At 38.3% G+C, this 15,763-nt stretch overlaps 1 protein-coding gene across 1 annotated transcript in view; it reads left to right on the forward strand.

Annotated features, from left to right (window-relative positions):
* dab1a (DAB adaptor protein 1a) overlaps positions 1-15,763 on the forward strand; it is a 356,465-nt gene that overhangs the window by 178,310 nt on the left and 162,392 nt on the right. Inside the window, exon 2 of the mRNA XM_034313587.2 lies at positions 1,627-1,682. The gene's annotated coding sequence lies outside the window, so the exon portion shown is untranslated. The remainder of the gene's footprint in view (positions 1-1,626; positions 1,683-15,763) is intronic.

Raw genomic sequence — 15,763 nt, forward strand, 5'->3', positions numbered from 1 at the left:
TCACAGAGATGTGTACTGCGGCTGTTACTCTACTCTACTCTACTCTACTCTACTCTACTATACTATACTATACACAAATGAACATGTGATCACTTTTTATATGAATGGCTTAATGGTTAATAAATTATGATAAGTAATGTTTCTCCCTCCTGATGTTTCTCCCAGTAAGGTGATATCTGGTGTTGTGGAAATGTGCCAGACAACATTGCCTTTTAATTAAGAGAGTAAAGGGGTAATAGCACTATATCTATTAATTTGTTAAAAAAAAAAAAAAGGAATAAAAAAAGGTGTGCAAGTTCTAAAAATTATGTAGAGACTCCATGAAGCTGTTTTACTGCTAGCACAAATTATACTTGATAAGATGATAAATTATACTTGATAAGATGATAAATTATACTTGATAAGATGAGGACCTCCTGCTTCCTGTCTGGTTATATAGGTTTTTATTTTAGGACATGAACTTATTTCTGCTGCACAGGCCTCATTGTGCTTCTGTTGCCGTTTTATTTACGTGTTAACTCCAACTGGTATGAAACAGCATTAAAGAACTAATTACAGGGTGAAGAGGTTTGCTTTCTGTCTACTGTGACCCAATTATTCTTTCTATTTTTCTCCATCTACCCTTTTCCTTTTTTTCCCCTTATTTCTTTTCTTTTCCTTTTCTTTCCTCTTTTTTTTTTACATTTCTCTCCATCTTCCAAATTACTTTTTTCTTCCTGCCTCCCTTACTTTTTACATTCTTTCTTCCCTTCATTGGTTAATTTTTTTCTTCCTCCTCATCTTCTTTTCTCCTTATTCCCTTCCTGTCTTCCTTTTTCCCCCGAAATTCTTTCTTTCTTTCTTTCTTTCTTTCTTTCTTTCTTTCTTTCTTTCCTCCCAGTCTTCCCTTCTTTCTTCTTTTTTCATAAACTGTTCAGTTTTTCTTATATGCTTTGTGCCTCTTTCTTTCTATCCCTTTTATTCTTCCTCCCTACCTTCCCTCTAGCCTACTTACCTTCTTTTTTCTTCCCTTCTTTGTTGTTCATATTTATTTCTTTCTTTCTTTCTTAAATTGTTTTGTTTTTCTTTCAACATTTTCTTTCTTTCTTCCTTACCTTCCTTCTACTTCATTTTTTCTTCTCTTCTTTGTTGCACACATTCTAACCCTTCTTTCTTTCTTTCTTTCTTTCTTTCTTTCACACCATGGTATATTTGTCAGCTGTTGCTGTGCTCAGTCTTTCTTTACATGCATGATACACACTGGTTTTCATCTGTGGAAAAATGGGAGGTGTTCAGACTGCAGAATGGAGGTCAGCGCTTGGTTTGGAATAGTGCCAGTAGTCAGATTAGGTTGTGACATAGTCGCCTCAGAGGCCATGTGGAATCATGGCACAGGAAATAAGGTAACATCCACATCTGCCGCTTGGCCTCTAAGCACTCTCTGATCCATTCGTCTTTATCATCCATCTAAGCTGACCCCCCCCCCCACCCCCAAACACACACACACACACACACACACACACACTCCTCCCCACTCCAGTGATCGCACTGCAGCGCAGGGGGTCTTGAGCAAAGCTTTCTCAACAAATGTGAGAATGTGCGTTCTGGCAGACTCCTTATTAACAAGTGCCTGTTTCTGTCTCTCAGGTGTTTTCTCCACCATCGCCAGCCTTATTATGGAAAGCAGATGTGGAGGAGCTGTGGTGAGTCTTCTTTAATCCAGAAAACTGGTGTGCTCCCATTGACTATGCCTTTAGATTATCTAAAAGATACTATCATGCTATCTACAAAGGCTGGAAATAGAGCCATATGTGGTGAACACTGAAACTGATGTTCAGTTTACACATATTTGAGTGGATAGTATCTTCTGTGAGACTCTTAAATGACATGATCTTTCATATCCTTCATATTTGATATTTCCTGGATTTGATGAATTTGCATGACCTACTGTATTGATATAACTCCATGCTATGGTAATACAATGTTTGCCAATGTGTCTATATACAGTAATTTTTCACTCTTGATGAATATTTTAGTGAAGCAAAAGATCAGCTATCTCACTGCAGTATAATGCTGTTCATTTATTTAACACTAACTTTTTTGGGGGGTTTTGGTGGACAGTGCAGCCTGTGTGAAAATATCCACAGTAACCAGTAGGGCATTGCTAGCAGAACTTCACTGATGAATTACACAGCATTTGTGCAAAGCTTTTCATAGTAAAGGAAGCAGTTTCCTTTCTTCCATAAATACATTTCCTGCAAATAGATTGTTTTACACTTCACTATTATACTTAGCATTTGGTTTTATTTTGATAAAAATATGCCTGATTAAAGGTCAGACCTGTTTAAAGTAGATGTGTGACAGGTTAGTGTCACAGTTAAAGTTAAAGTGTGTGTGTAGGTCAGACATCATATCACGTCTGTAGTATGAATTTTTAACTCATGCCATGGAAAAAAAAACAGCTGGTAAACTAGCTGCATATCAATGATCAGGAATGACTCAGGAAAATATAGAGCAGATACAGTATGTTATTTGTGTTGCATAATTCATAAAATGGGGACACATATATCACAAGTGTTTTGCCACATGTAACATTTTGCTATGTGAGCTTCTTGAAAGTAGCTGTGGCAAGTGAGTCTGATTTACTGATCATGAACTAAGCAGAACTAAGTCAAAGCAAGCTGGAGAAAATATCAAGGAACTACATGAGAAACAGAAGTAACCCCAAATCTCTTAAACGCTTTACATCTTCTTTCCTCCCAAACATCAGTGCAGATGTTTGATAAACTAAGTTAGCAATATTATTATATAACTGTGTAAATACAGTACTTGCATAACTATTCACCCTCCTTGAACTTTTCTATATTTTGTAGTGTAACAATCTAAGACTGAAATAGACCTAATTAGGATTTTTTTTTTCTCATTTGATTAACACAACTTGTCTAACATTTGAAAAAAAAAGTCTTTTTTTTCCATTGTGACAAAAATGATAAACAAAAAAAGCAGGGATTGTTTTAATTGCTTAAGTATTCAACCCTGGGTCAATACATAGTAGAGCCACTTCTGACTGCAATTACAGCTGCAAGAAATTTGGGCTATGTCTTTATCAGCTTTGCACATCTGGATCTTGATTTTTTTTTGCCCATTTTTCTTGGCAAAATTGCTCAAGATCTGTCAGATTGGATGGAGACAGTTGGCAAACAGCAATGTTCAATTCTTGGCACAGATTCTCAATCAGACTGAGGTCTGTGTTTTAGGTATCATTGTCAAGTCTCTTGCAGACTGGAACAGGTTCTCTTCTAGGATTGCCCTGTATCTTGCCTTCAACCCTGTTAGATTCCCAGTCCCTGCTGATGAAACCCATCATCACAACATAATGCTACCACCACCATGCTTCACTGTGAGGATGGTGTTATCAGGATGATGAGCAGTCATGGGTTTCTGCCAAATGTAGCACTCTGTGCCAAGGTCACAGTGTTGCTGAGTCTCTGGCTGTTGTCTTCTGGAAAACTCTAAACAGGATTTTATATGTTTTTTTTCAATAATGACCTTTTTCTCAACACTCTTCCATGAAGCTCGGCTTTGTGGCATGTCCGGACCGTGGTTGTCCTGTGAATAGCTTCTCCTATCTGAGCTGTGGATCTCTCCAGCTCCACCGAATTACCCTTGGCTTCTTGGTAGCTTTGCTAGTCACCGACCTTTGGTCGACAGCCTTCTCTAGGAAGAGTGATGGTTGTGCTGTATTCGTTCCATTTTTATGTCTCCACCACTAGGTAGTGGAGGCATTATGTTTTTGGGGTGTAAGTGTGTCCATCCATCCGTCGGTCTGCCTGTGCATCCGTCCAAGATTTTGGCTAAACGTTTATACGATTAATATGGAATTATGATTGTAACCAGCAGATGGACTGATTAGATTTTGGAATTGAGCCAACCAGGCTCAAGGTCACATCAAGGTTAAATGTCTGAAAAAGTTTTTTTCAACAGTTGCCTTTCTGTTTGTAGTTTATTTTAAGTTTATTTAAGGCACATGTAAGGCAGATCTGTTGATGGCAGATGCATACTATAGCTTGTTTAGTAATGGATTTTATGGTGCTCTATGGGATGTTCAAAGTTTGGGATATTTTTTTGTAACTAAACCCTGATTAATACTTTTCCAGAACTTTGTCCCACAGTTGTTTTGAGAGCACCTTGGTCTTCATGATGCTGCTTGATAAGAGATGTAGTCTAACAAACAAACTGGGGCTTGAGATCGTGTGACATTTTTAATTGCAAACAGGTGGACTCTATTAAAGTAAATATGTGATATCTGATGTCAATTAGCGGCCACTTCATCCTGGTTAGAACTAATTTATGGGTATGAAAGCAATGGGGGTGAATACTTATGCAATCTCAAAACTTTATTTATTTATTATTATTATTATTATTTTAATTTCCACATAATTTGGGATATATAATCCCAATTACATCTATTTCAGTTCCAGGTTGTAACACTACAAAATGTGGAATAGGGGATGAATACTAATGCAAGGCACTGTACAAGTAGAGGAGAGGAGAATGTCTTCATGAGGTCCTAACTGAATAATTTAGTCACTAGTGTGTGTGTCTTCTCTGGATGTGCTAGTCTAGGATGCCTATTGTTTCCATGTTATGTTAATGATGGGTGATGAGGAGTCTCTGGAGGTTTTCTCCCAGCTAGCTCTTGGTAGAGTAAACATCTTTGACAAGCCAGAAGAGTGCTATAAGAACTAACCAATGCAGTGAGTGTTTATAGATGCTGCATCACTTCCCCATCCACTGCAAAACCTGTTAAACATATTCAAGTCAGGAGTTCAGTGGGTTTTTCACTTCGTGACAAAAAGCCTGGGAGGAATGTGTGTTCCAGAAATTCATGCAGAAAAATCATGCAAATTTGTGTTGCAGGGGTGACGTTTGTTTGTATGGGGTTGCGGCTGTGTAAGAGGTGTTTGCTGTGTAGTCAAAGTTTGATGGCCTTCTCTGTGAAGCTTCTCTGCAGTGTGTGCAAACAGGGTGTGCATGCTGGGTATTCCTGCCCTGTCTCTCCGAAAGCTCCATGAGCTCTAGGACTTTGTTAACAAAGAACATCCCCATAGCTGGTTTCTCAGCAGGAGAGTTCACTGTGTATTTATGATGCACTGCATACTTATGCAAGTATTATGGCCTTCCTGTACATAACAGTGATAAGTATAAACACATTAGACCAACAAAACCCATTCATAATGACAGGGAATTGATTCATAATGACATAATGACATGAGGACTCTGTTTTGAAAAATGGACAGATTTCACCTTGGCTAGAACAGAGGAAGGTAAATGTGTTCCTATCAATATTCCAGCTTTAGTGCCTCAAATATCATTACAGTTATCATTCATTTGAGACAGCAAACATACCCTGTCTCTGTGCAGTTCAATATTCGTGTACCAAATAAATATGTTAACCTTGAGAGTCCGAAGGCTATGTTCAAAGAATTTCCACCAATCTGCTGAAAATTAAGCATGGCCATTGCACTTTCAAGTGTGTTCATCTTTATCCCTGGATTATTCTTGTTTTCTGCATATATTCCATATTCCATGAGAGAATAAATTATGGAATAGCTTATGCACCTCTAGCTTCCTCAGATAAATGTGATCAGGTGATTCAGTTAAAAAACACATGCTCTGACCCATCATGTATTGTCATGAAGAAATTAAACAAATGGATGATGCATTTATATAAATGATTCTTATATTTCAGAGGTAAAAAGGGAGCCATTATAACTGCACCCTATGTTTTTTTTTTCTCAGTATGCACAAGTTCAGTTTTATTTTTGACCACCAGTTATACTGTACAGAGACCTGTTATTTTATCCACCTCTGCTTATAAGAATACAACATTCATATTTCATATTACAACAGATTACTTTCAGGTCCTTAAGATCACCTGTAATGTGACACATCATTTGTATTTGTATTTTTACAGAAATAAAATAACATGCTATGTGCTCTGCTGGCTAAATAGATGTAATTAGTTTTCACATATTGCTGATTTATTAAAATCAATTTACTTTTGCTTTTATATTGCTCTCCTGTCCCACAATAGGTTTTAATCTAGAATAGCAGCACCATTGTGTAATAAACAATCATTCTTCCTGCAAAAACAGAAGACCTGTTTTTGTCCATTACTTTTAACACAGTGTGGGGAGAGAACATGAAATTTATATTAAAAACAGGTCTAATAAAAGCACTGAACGTAGTGAGAGAGAGAGAGAGAGAGAGAGAGAGAGAGAGAGAAAACAAAAACACCCAAAGGTAACACCAACATGTCTATATTGTGGTTATATATTAAATCAAAGAGGAAACTTGTAACTGTGAGAAGATCATTGGGCACAGGATGGGGTGGTGGGGGTTGGGGGCATTGGAAAATTGGAAAACGTACCAGGTCCTGATATGCCCCTATGGACAAATATAAAGCTTTTTAAGGAAAAATATGAGAGATGTCTTATAACTATGGCTTCCACGTTGACTAAAAGGTGCTCCAATAACCATTATACTGAGGCCAGGAAACCATTCTTACAGGTCCATTTTCATTAATTAATTCTGACACAAAGGTCACTGTGAAAGTGCTGGCTTTAAGACTGAAGTGATATTTACTCTTTTCTGTAAGTCAAGATCAGAATGGCTTTGTTAGAGATCACTGTTAGAAAGAGTGTTAAAGGCACGTCATATGGAAAATGAAAAGGCTGCACTGGATAATTGTGTGCTCAAAGGCATTTAAATGAGTACAGTGAGATTATATTAGTATGATATATTCACAGTATGATCACCATATTCCATTATACCATATAATCTGCTTTCAGTATATCATGATATCTGCTTTCAACATTTTTGATTAACATATATATATTTTTTTTAATAGACCCTTTAAGGGAATTTCTCTGAACATTCATTTAATATTCATTTAATATTACTTTAATATTAATTAATGGTGGGATGCCAGTCCAATGCACCATGCACACACATATTCATACTCATTTACACTTAGGGGCAATTTACTCTAGCCAGTGCACCTAATGTCATGTTTTTGGGAGGTGTGAGAAGACCGGAGAACCTGGGGAAAACCCACACAGACATGGGGAGAACATGCAAAACTCAGACATAGACAGTAACCCAAGCTCAGGATCAAATGGAGCACCCTGGTACTGTAAGGCAGCAGCGCTTCTTCCCATGTCTTCGTGCCACCCACATACCTTTCATGTATAGTATACTTTATTTGGAACACCATATTAATAGTGAGTAGGACCCCCATGCTCTCAGAACAGCCTCAGTTTTGTTGTGGCAAAGTGTTTGAAACTTTCTTTGAGATTCTCGTCCATGTTGACATGAGTGCATCACATAATGGCTGCAGATTTGTCAACTGCACATTCATTCTGTGAACCTCCCTTTCTAGCGCATCCCAGTGGTGCTGTACTGGTGACTGGGGAGGCCACTGAAGTACACTGATCTCATTATCATGTTCATGGAACCAGTTTGAGACAACTTGTGCTTTGTGACATGGCTCATTATCATGCTGGAAGTAGCCATTATATGATGGGTAAATTGTGGCTCTAAATGGATGCATGCGGTCAGCAATAATACTCAGATAGGACGATTCCTCTTCTTGGCTGACAGGAACGAAGCCCAATGTGGTTTTCTGCTGTTATAACCCATCTGCCTCAAGGTTTCAAGTGTTATGTATTCAGAGATGCTTTTCTGCTCACCACAGTTGTAAAGAGTGGTTGTTTGCTCGAACTGGCCATTCTCCTCTGACCTCTCTCAGAACTGGCCCACAGAACTGGCACTCATTTTGTTTTTCGCACCATTCTGTGTAAACTCTAGAGACAGTTTTGTGTGAAAATCCCAGGAGATCAGCAGTTTCTGAAATACTCAAACCAGCCCAGCTAGCACCAACAACCATGCCACAGTCAAAAATCACTGAGATGATATTTTTTCCCTATTCTGATGGTTGATATGAACTTTAACTGAAGCTCTTGACCTGTATCTCTTTTTATACATAGCATGGCTTATACATGAATGGCTGACCGGATAATTAAATGAATGTTCACTGGATGTCAAAGTATTGGTTCTGCTTTAGGAAGTAGCTTTGGACCTTTATGGAAAATGTCAACCACCAGGCATAAAGAATTACAGTTGATTCTATCTTTAGAAAATCTCACTTAGGAAAGGACAGAGGCAGTGGTAGCTCAGTGGTAAAGATGTTGGGCTACTAATCAGAAGGTTCATGAGTTCAAACCCCAGCATTGCCAAGCTGCTGCCACTGTTGGGCCCTTAACCCTCAACTGCTCTGATATATAAAGAAGATAAATGTAAGTTGCTCTGGATAAAGGTGTCTGCCAAATGCTGTAAATCATTTACAGTCCTGTTTTTACTGTGGCCAAGAATGTATACATCCAGAACACAGTAGTCAATTATAAACAGAATCTAATCATATTTATGTTAATAGTGCTTATGTACTGTAACCACTTTCATAGCTAGCTACCAAACAGCAATACATCATGCTGAGCACTTGATCCTTCAATTTGGGTCCAGTTGCAGCCCTGGAGACCAAGGCCCAGGATTTGAGCTTCAGCGGATAAAAAGAGGATTGCCACATCACTGACAGGCCTAGTATATTTCTACTGAACCATGAGTCTTGAAGTCAAAGCTAATAGAAAATATGAATTCCTTCAGTTGTAGTTTTAAACCTTGTCTCGTTAGTGTTTACAGACACACAGCTTTTATCAGCTGTCAAGTATAAAGGATTACAGGGATTTTGGATGATTAACACTACTGAGCCTGGTAGTGTACTCCCTTGTTGGCACTTCATAAAAAGGTTATGCCTGAGTTCTATGACAAGACATGTGGGAGTACTGGAAAGTAACAGGATACCACAACTTGTAGCGGTGATTAGTTTACTGTTATCTTATTGTACCTGAGTTGAGAATACTGTGGATGCAATCAAACAAACTGCTGAATTTGGGCTCCACACTGAATTTTTGCCCATATTTTGAACAGGCAGAAATGCAAATCAAACATCAGTCAAGCCTCCTGGATAACAATGGTGATGCCATGTCCCAAAATCGAAGCAGGAGATGTCATTTTACCCCTTCTTAAGCATGCTCATGATGTGATAACTTGATTACCAGGAACATCAGCCTGCCATCTACTCTGAGAAGAATGTGAAAAAGAATGTCAAGGACAGTGTTATCTGGAATGGGAGTGAAATGAAACTGGCAAAAGAGATCATTTAAGACAATATCCCTTAAGACAATAATAACTCTTGTTGAAGCAATGAAACAACCCCCTCGATGTCAATGATCCTTCCTCTGAAGGATCGAATCTCCTCCTGACTATAAGGACATGATTTTCAACAGCCACTGACAGCTGGATGCGTTAATGTTTATGGACAATTTGGGCAAGACAGTTACCCTTAATCAGGCCCATCTGTTCTTTTTTTTCAACTTTGTAAATACAGTTTTAATTCGGAGTTTACATTGGTGTTGTCAGCAGGGTAGTTACAGTACATAGAATTTTAAGCAGCACACATGTGGCATGTGTTACAATGTCCCACTTGGATGCTAGTCAATTAATTATTCTTTTATTAGAGAATAGGCACCGTTTTATCAATCTGTTAGTAAAGTTGTGTGTAAAAGTTTGCGTAAGCCAAATCAAACTAAAATGTTCCGCCAGATTTACAAAAGTTTCAGAAAGGCTGATTTTCTTTGTACTCGCATGCATATGATCACCTGTAAGTCATGTTCCTGAAGCAGCTCGTTTGCATGTAGTGACGCCCACAAAACTCCACAAAAGTTAAAATGAGCAGACATCTGGGAGCATGGAATGAAGGATCAGGGTTAAGGCTGAAAGGTAGAAGTGAAAGCTATTTTGACTCACTACTATGCTAATAAAAATATTTAATAATGAATGATTCATTTTATTTGTCTTAATTTATGGGTTTGTGGGTTTTATTTATGGGTTTATGGGTCACTTTCTTTAATTAATGCCAATAATATAAAACGACAGGTTTTTCTCTTTAGTACTCTTAGTCCCTGTCCTAATGAATTAACATGAGGATGTGTTTTTGATAGAGACTCCAAATCACTTATATAAGTCGCTCTGGATGAGACTGCTAAATGCTGTAAACATAATAAAAATAAGCAATTTAAATTCAGCAGCATACTCCACATATAAAAGTACAGTAATCAATGCAAATTATATGATTTGAAGTTGATCAAGTTGAGGTTTATTTAATTAGTCTTCTTATGCGTAAATTTATACACACTCAGGAGCATGAGTGGGATACGAACTACAATGCATAGTTTCTGACAGGGAAAAGTTTTTAGTCAAAAGCCTTAGTTTAACAGAAGGAAGAACATATTTTACTACTTACAGAGTGCTACGATGGCTAGCAGTCCATGTGAGTAACATGCATGATAGGTGTGCGTACAGGTAGGTGGCACATACAGAGATAGACCAAAATTACACATTACAGTTATATAGACCACATTACAGTTATATAGAAAAGTGAGACAGGATGAGTGGAAGCCCTACCATCAAATGATTCTGAAATTGTTACATGGAGTAAATTGATGCAAACAGTGCTACTATATAAGAAACCAGCAATTTCTAATGATCTGGGATGCAGGAACTTACACTCTGCATAGACTGAGTTATGTCTTATGAAAAAAATTACTTATTCCAAGCAACATTTTTTTCAGTGCTTCCCAGGGATATAGTGGTTACAAAAAAGAGAGAAAGAAAGAAAAAAACTTCCAGTTTGTTATTCTAACTGATCACCTTTATCCTATGCTGAAACATTTCTATCCTGATGGGGCACGATGGCTCACAGAATGATTTAAGTATGAAAATGATGATGACTGATGTGTTATGCTCTCCATCACCATCATCAAAACACCAGCTGAGGTAATATCTTTTGGAAAAATGGTATTCATACCTCCAGTACAGTTCCAGAGACTGCTAAAGTTGAAAACTATTAGTAGGGGATTGCTTTTTAAGAATTAAATGCTGTGTCAGAAGTGAATGTGGTCCACAATCAATCCATGGTGCTGCATTGCATTTCACGGTGCCATTCTGTTTAAGATAGAAAGCAATCATAGCAGTGAAAAAATGTGAAAGACAAGAAAAGAACGGGGCTGAAAGCATCAATTTCCAGGAGGCACTGCCGTCCATTAAAAGGAACATGCTTCATAGGTTTGTTATATATAGCATTTTAGATTGAACTCCAAGGTCCTGCTGTGATCTGTAAGTATTTTAGTCATATCACGTTTTAGCAAGAATTCTGAAAAAAGCTTAATTATTAATGGTTCAATGAATAAACAATGAATTTATAATCTATAAATGGTGTTTGTTTGTTTATATGGACGGTAATGCCTTCTGGAAAATAATGCTGCATCGGCATACCTCGGAAGCGGGAATTCAGAACTTGGAATCGTGTCATTTTTAACCTTCATGCATTCGAGCTACAAAGTAAGAAAAAGCCATGGACACCTTATTGTTTGTCTTTTGTTAGCAACAAATTTAAAGCTAAAACTTGTACTGTATATACAGCATAACTCATGTAAAGGTAAGAAGTGCTACTTTGTTTACTGCTGATGTTGTGAGCAGCCATGTTGATTTGTCATCACTTGCTGAACTCAGGGATGAGAAGACCGTCCCAAGTTGATGAGCAGGAATACTGAGTTGAGGGGAGTTTTTTCCTAGTCAGAGGTTGATTTATGAGTTTTAGTTGAATGCAGCATAGAATTTCAGGCCCTTTTCCCTTTCTCCAGTTACAACCATGTATGTACAGTTTAGGGTTGTGATTGGACAGTGATTGCATTTCATTGTGAAACAACTGCAACATGCTGATGAAAGTGAAATACAATACAGTGGGGAATTATATTTACTTCAGATGTGAATTAGCATTTATTTCTTAAAGAAGCATTCTCCTGCTATTGTTTTTCACTGAAAAGATTAAGCAACATAAGAGCAATGCAGGGAAGGTTTTGTTTTTCAGTGTGTAACATTTTCTGCATGCCACTAATGAAAAGCAATAGTTTGTGTATTGTGTATTAATCATGTTTTTTCACTGATTTAGAATCTTACATACACCTACAGTGAGAAATCGTATATGAGCTGACTGTATATATGGTGTACAACATGACTCCACTGGTTCCACTTGTGCAAAAAATTGTGACAATTGGAAGCAAAGTCTACACACTTCCACAGTTATTCATGGCATGGGGATAGTATTTAACATCATCCATAGTCTCACTTGACAACCAATAATTGCCAAGTACAAATAATTGCTAAAAAAAAAAAGTACAAACTCACAAATTGGTAGGCCTAAGTGCACCATTATTTTGTCATTTGGGCCACTATATAAAACTGTTCACCTTAAAGACATTTTCAGATTTCATGATTTATTTAACATTTCTAATAATCTGTAACTAATTTAGAACTCACAGTGACCAGATGTTTGAAATCTGTGTATTTGTGTCAGTCATAGAAGTGCTCCTAGTGGAGATCTGGGTAGAGATTTGGGTTTTTTAATCAATAAAATGTTATAGTACTTTATAAAAACTTTATTTGTCTTTTCTAGCAACAGGTAACTATTCAATAGCAGCCATTCGTCCACTGCACCCCAGGTGCTCCACTAGTATTGGTTAATATATCAGCCTTGAATTTATTGGTACTTTAAATAGTCTCTAGCGCACTGTGGCTATTATGGCTAGGGTGATGCAGTCATTGCAAACTTTACTACTTATCCTGTGGGATTATTTTCTATTTTTCCATGATTATTTGTTAATGGATACATGATTTGTTCATTTTAAGATAAATTCAATTTAATGTGATTTCTGTAACTGTCTTTGTTCACTAATGATTTACACATATCTGTTCCTTGGGTCATGATGTTCTGTCCTTGCTCATGTTTTTTCTTCTGTCTTTGCCTTCAGCATTATCTATATGGTCCTCTTGCATGCACACATCAGTATAAAAGCCAACTGTGTCCAATCTTTGTTTAGACTATAGAACGCCCAGGTTGTCTTCATGCACACAATATACCATCTCTTTTATTATAACCTGGCTGTTGGTCTCCTGATTCTTCAATCATCTTACTTCTGATGAAACTGCAGTATTTTGATGGTCATTCAGAAAGATTTATAACAATTTTGGTGACTCCAGTTGGACAGTGATATTCTCCGTCCTTGCACTGTGACGACCCAGATGACAGACAACATCATCACCTATCTGATCTGATCCTGTGATCCTGTCCTGTGGTCCTGAAAACATATGCCAACACAGGTGAGTGAATCATCCTGTCGAAGAACTTGCTAGACGTCAGAATCAGTTTGATGATAAAATAAGGGTTCGATTGATTGGAGTTCAGTCAAAGTTTCTCATTACTGAATGAGTTATCGCTGTTTTATACAGTATGGAAATGAGTAATCAGGATCAAAAGGGTGTTGGAGAGTCTTCCTCACCAGTTTGTGAGTTGTCCCTTGCCTTTTGCTGATAATCTCAGTTTTGAGAGAGTGCTAGGGCAAATAGTAGATAACCTGTGTGTGTAAGGAAAAAGGCTAAGTTGTATAAAGACCTTGGTATTCCAGAAAAAACAGAGTGGAGTAGACAGCAATGTCTTTCTGCTTTGGATAAATGCATCAAGCGTAAAGACCTCGAGGCAGCAGTGCAGGAGTTCGCACAGTGGCATGCTCTCCTAATACAAGAGAGGAATGAGAAAAAGTGTGAGAGCGTTGAGATGATTGCTAAGCTGGCGCAGGAATGTCCTAACTGTAAACGTGCCTCTATCTCCACTCAAAAAACTTGTGAGCAGTCTCGACACTCCATTAGCTCTCTCCAAGCCAAAATTGAGGTTTATGAAAAACAGACGCTGCCTTTGTCTTCTAAAGCAAAGAAGCTGTATCCATCTCTTGAAAGTCTTAACCGCCAATCAAAGACGTGGTCTCCGGATTCATCATATTCAGATGATGATTCAGATGACCCTGGCATAAATCCTACAGCCATTAGAGTAGCCTGATGGTGATTAAAGAGGCAAAGATGAAAAAGAATGAAGAGGCAAAAGTACCTATAAAATATCAGCCACTGAGTCCTGAGCAAGTAGATCCCATGGCAAAAGATTTTAAACATCTCAGAGAAATGGGCATGGGTCCATTCCTGACTCAGATGACACATAAAATTATATCAGTTATACTACTTGCACCTGCTAGCATTAACTTTTTCAGCAATTTGTGCTACAGTAGCGCTTCTGTAGGATTGGATCAGATGGACTAGCCTTCGCTCCCCATGCACATCACTGTGCCTTGGGCGCCCATAACCCTGTCGCCGGTTCACTGGTTGTCCTTCCTTGGACCACTTTTGGTAGATAAGAACCACTGCATACCAGTGACACCCCACAAGACCTGCTGTTTTGGAGATGCTCTGACCCAGTCATCTAGCCATCACAATATATATATTTTATTTAATCTAAATTGAATGGTACCCATATACAGAGCTTACAGCATTGGCCTGAGGCACAGTTGTGGATCAGTGGTTAAGGATTTTTTCTACTGATTGGGAGTTCAAATCCCAGCATTGCCAAGCTGCCACTGTTGGGCCTCTGAGCAAAACCTGACTGCCTCTGAGCAAGGCTTGACTGCCTCTGAGCACGGCCTGACTGCCTCTGAGCAATACCTTAATGCCTCTGAGCACGGCCTGACTGCCTCTGAGCAAAACCTTAATGCCTCTGAGCAAAACCTTAATGCCTCTGAGCAAGACCTGACTGCCAAAGAGCAAAACCCGACTGCCTCTGAGCAAGGCTTGACTGCCACAGAGCACCGCCTGACTGCCCCTGAGCAAAACCTTAATGCCTCTGAGCACAGCCTGGCTGCCTCTGAGCAAAACCTTAATGCCTTTGAGCAAAACCTTACTGCCTCTGAGCAAGGCCTGACCGCCTCTCAGCAAAACCTTACTGCCTCTGAACAAGGCCTGACCGCCTTTGAGCAAGGCCTGACCGCCTTTGAGCAAGGCCTGACTGCCTCTGAGCAAGGCTTGGCTGCCTCTGAGCAAGGCTTGACTGCTTTAATCTTCCGATCATAAGGCAAAGAGTGGACCAAAAACAAAAATTTTGTTTTTGTTTCTGTCTGACTGTAAAATAATCATGTGAATTGTTAACTTTACTTTTAATATTATGAATTCTGTTATATTCTCTGTTATTATAGTGTAGTTATAATAACAAAAAGTGTACATTTTTTCTTTATTATTAATTCTAGTGTTCTTCAACAACAATAATAACATAACAACTACAATAATAATAATAATAATAATAATAATAATAATGTAGAGTACACTGGGCTGTTGGATGCTGATGTAATGCTGATATTCTAGACTTTATACTGACTGAACTGTGGTATGAGTGATAGGTAACATAGCAATGATAAATGCTTCCTGTGGAATCTTCCAGAAGTTGCGTGTAGGAGCTTGTCTAGAACACCTCCATATCCATGAAGTTCCCACTCAGCAATCTGTTAGAAGATCTTGAGGTTCTCTGTAGTTATTGATCCATGATGCAACATGTTGTTATGTGCTTGGAGAAAAACACTAATGCTAAACACTTACCTTTTTTGTTTGTTTCACACCTTACTGCTTTGCTCGTTAGGAGGTCTTGAGGCAATCGGCTGATCCTGTCATGCTGCACATTTGCAAAGTTACTCATTCTAAACATATACAGTGGGGTCCAAAAGAGTTTCTTAGT

Source organism: Pangasianodon hypophthalmus, chromosome 19 (genome assembly GCF_027358585.1).
Source record: "Pangasianodon hypophthalmus isolate fPanHyp1 chromosome 19, fPanHyp1.pri, whole genome shotgun sequence".
NCBI lineage: Eukaryota > Metazoa > Chordata > Actinopteri > Siluriformes > Pangasiidae > Pangasianodon > Pangasianodon hypophthalmus.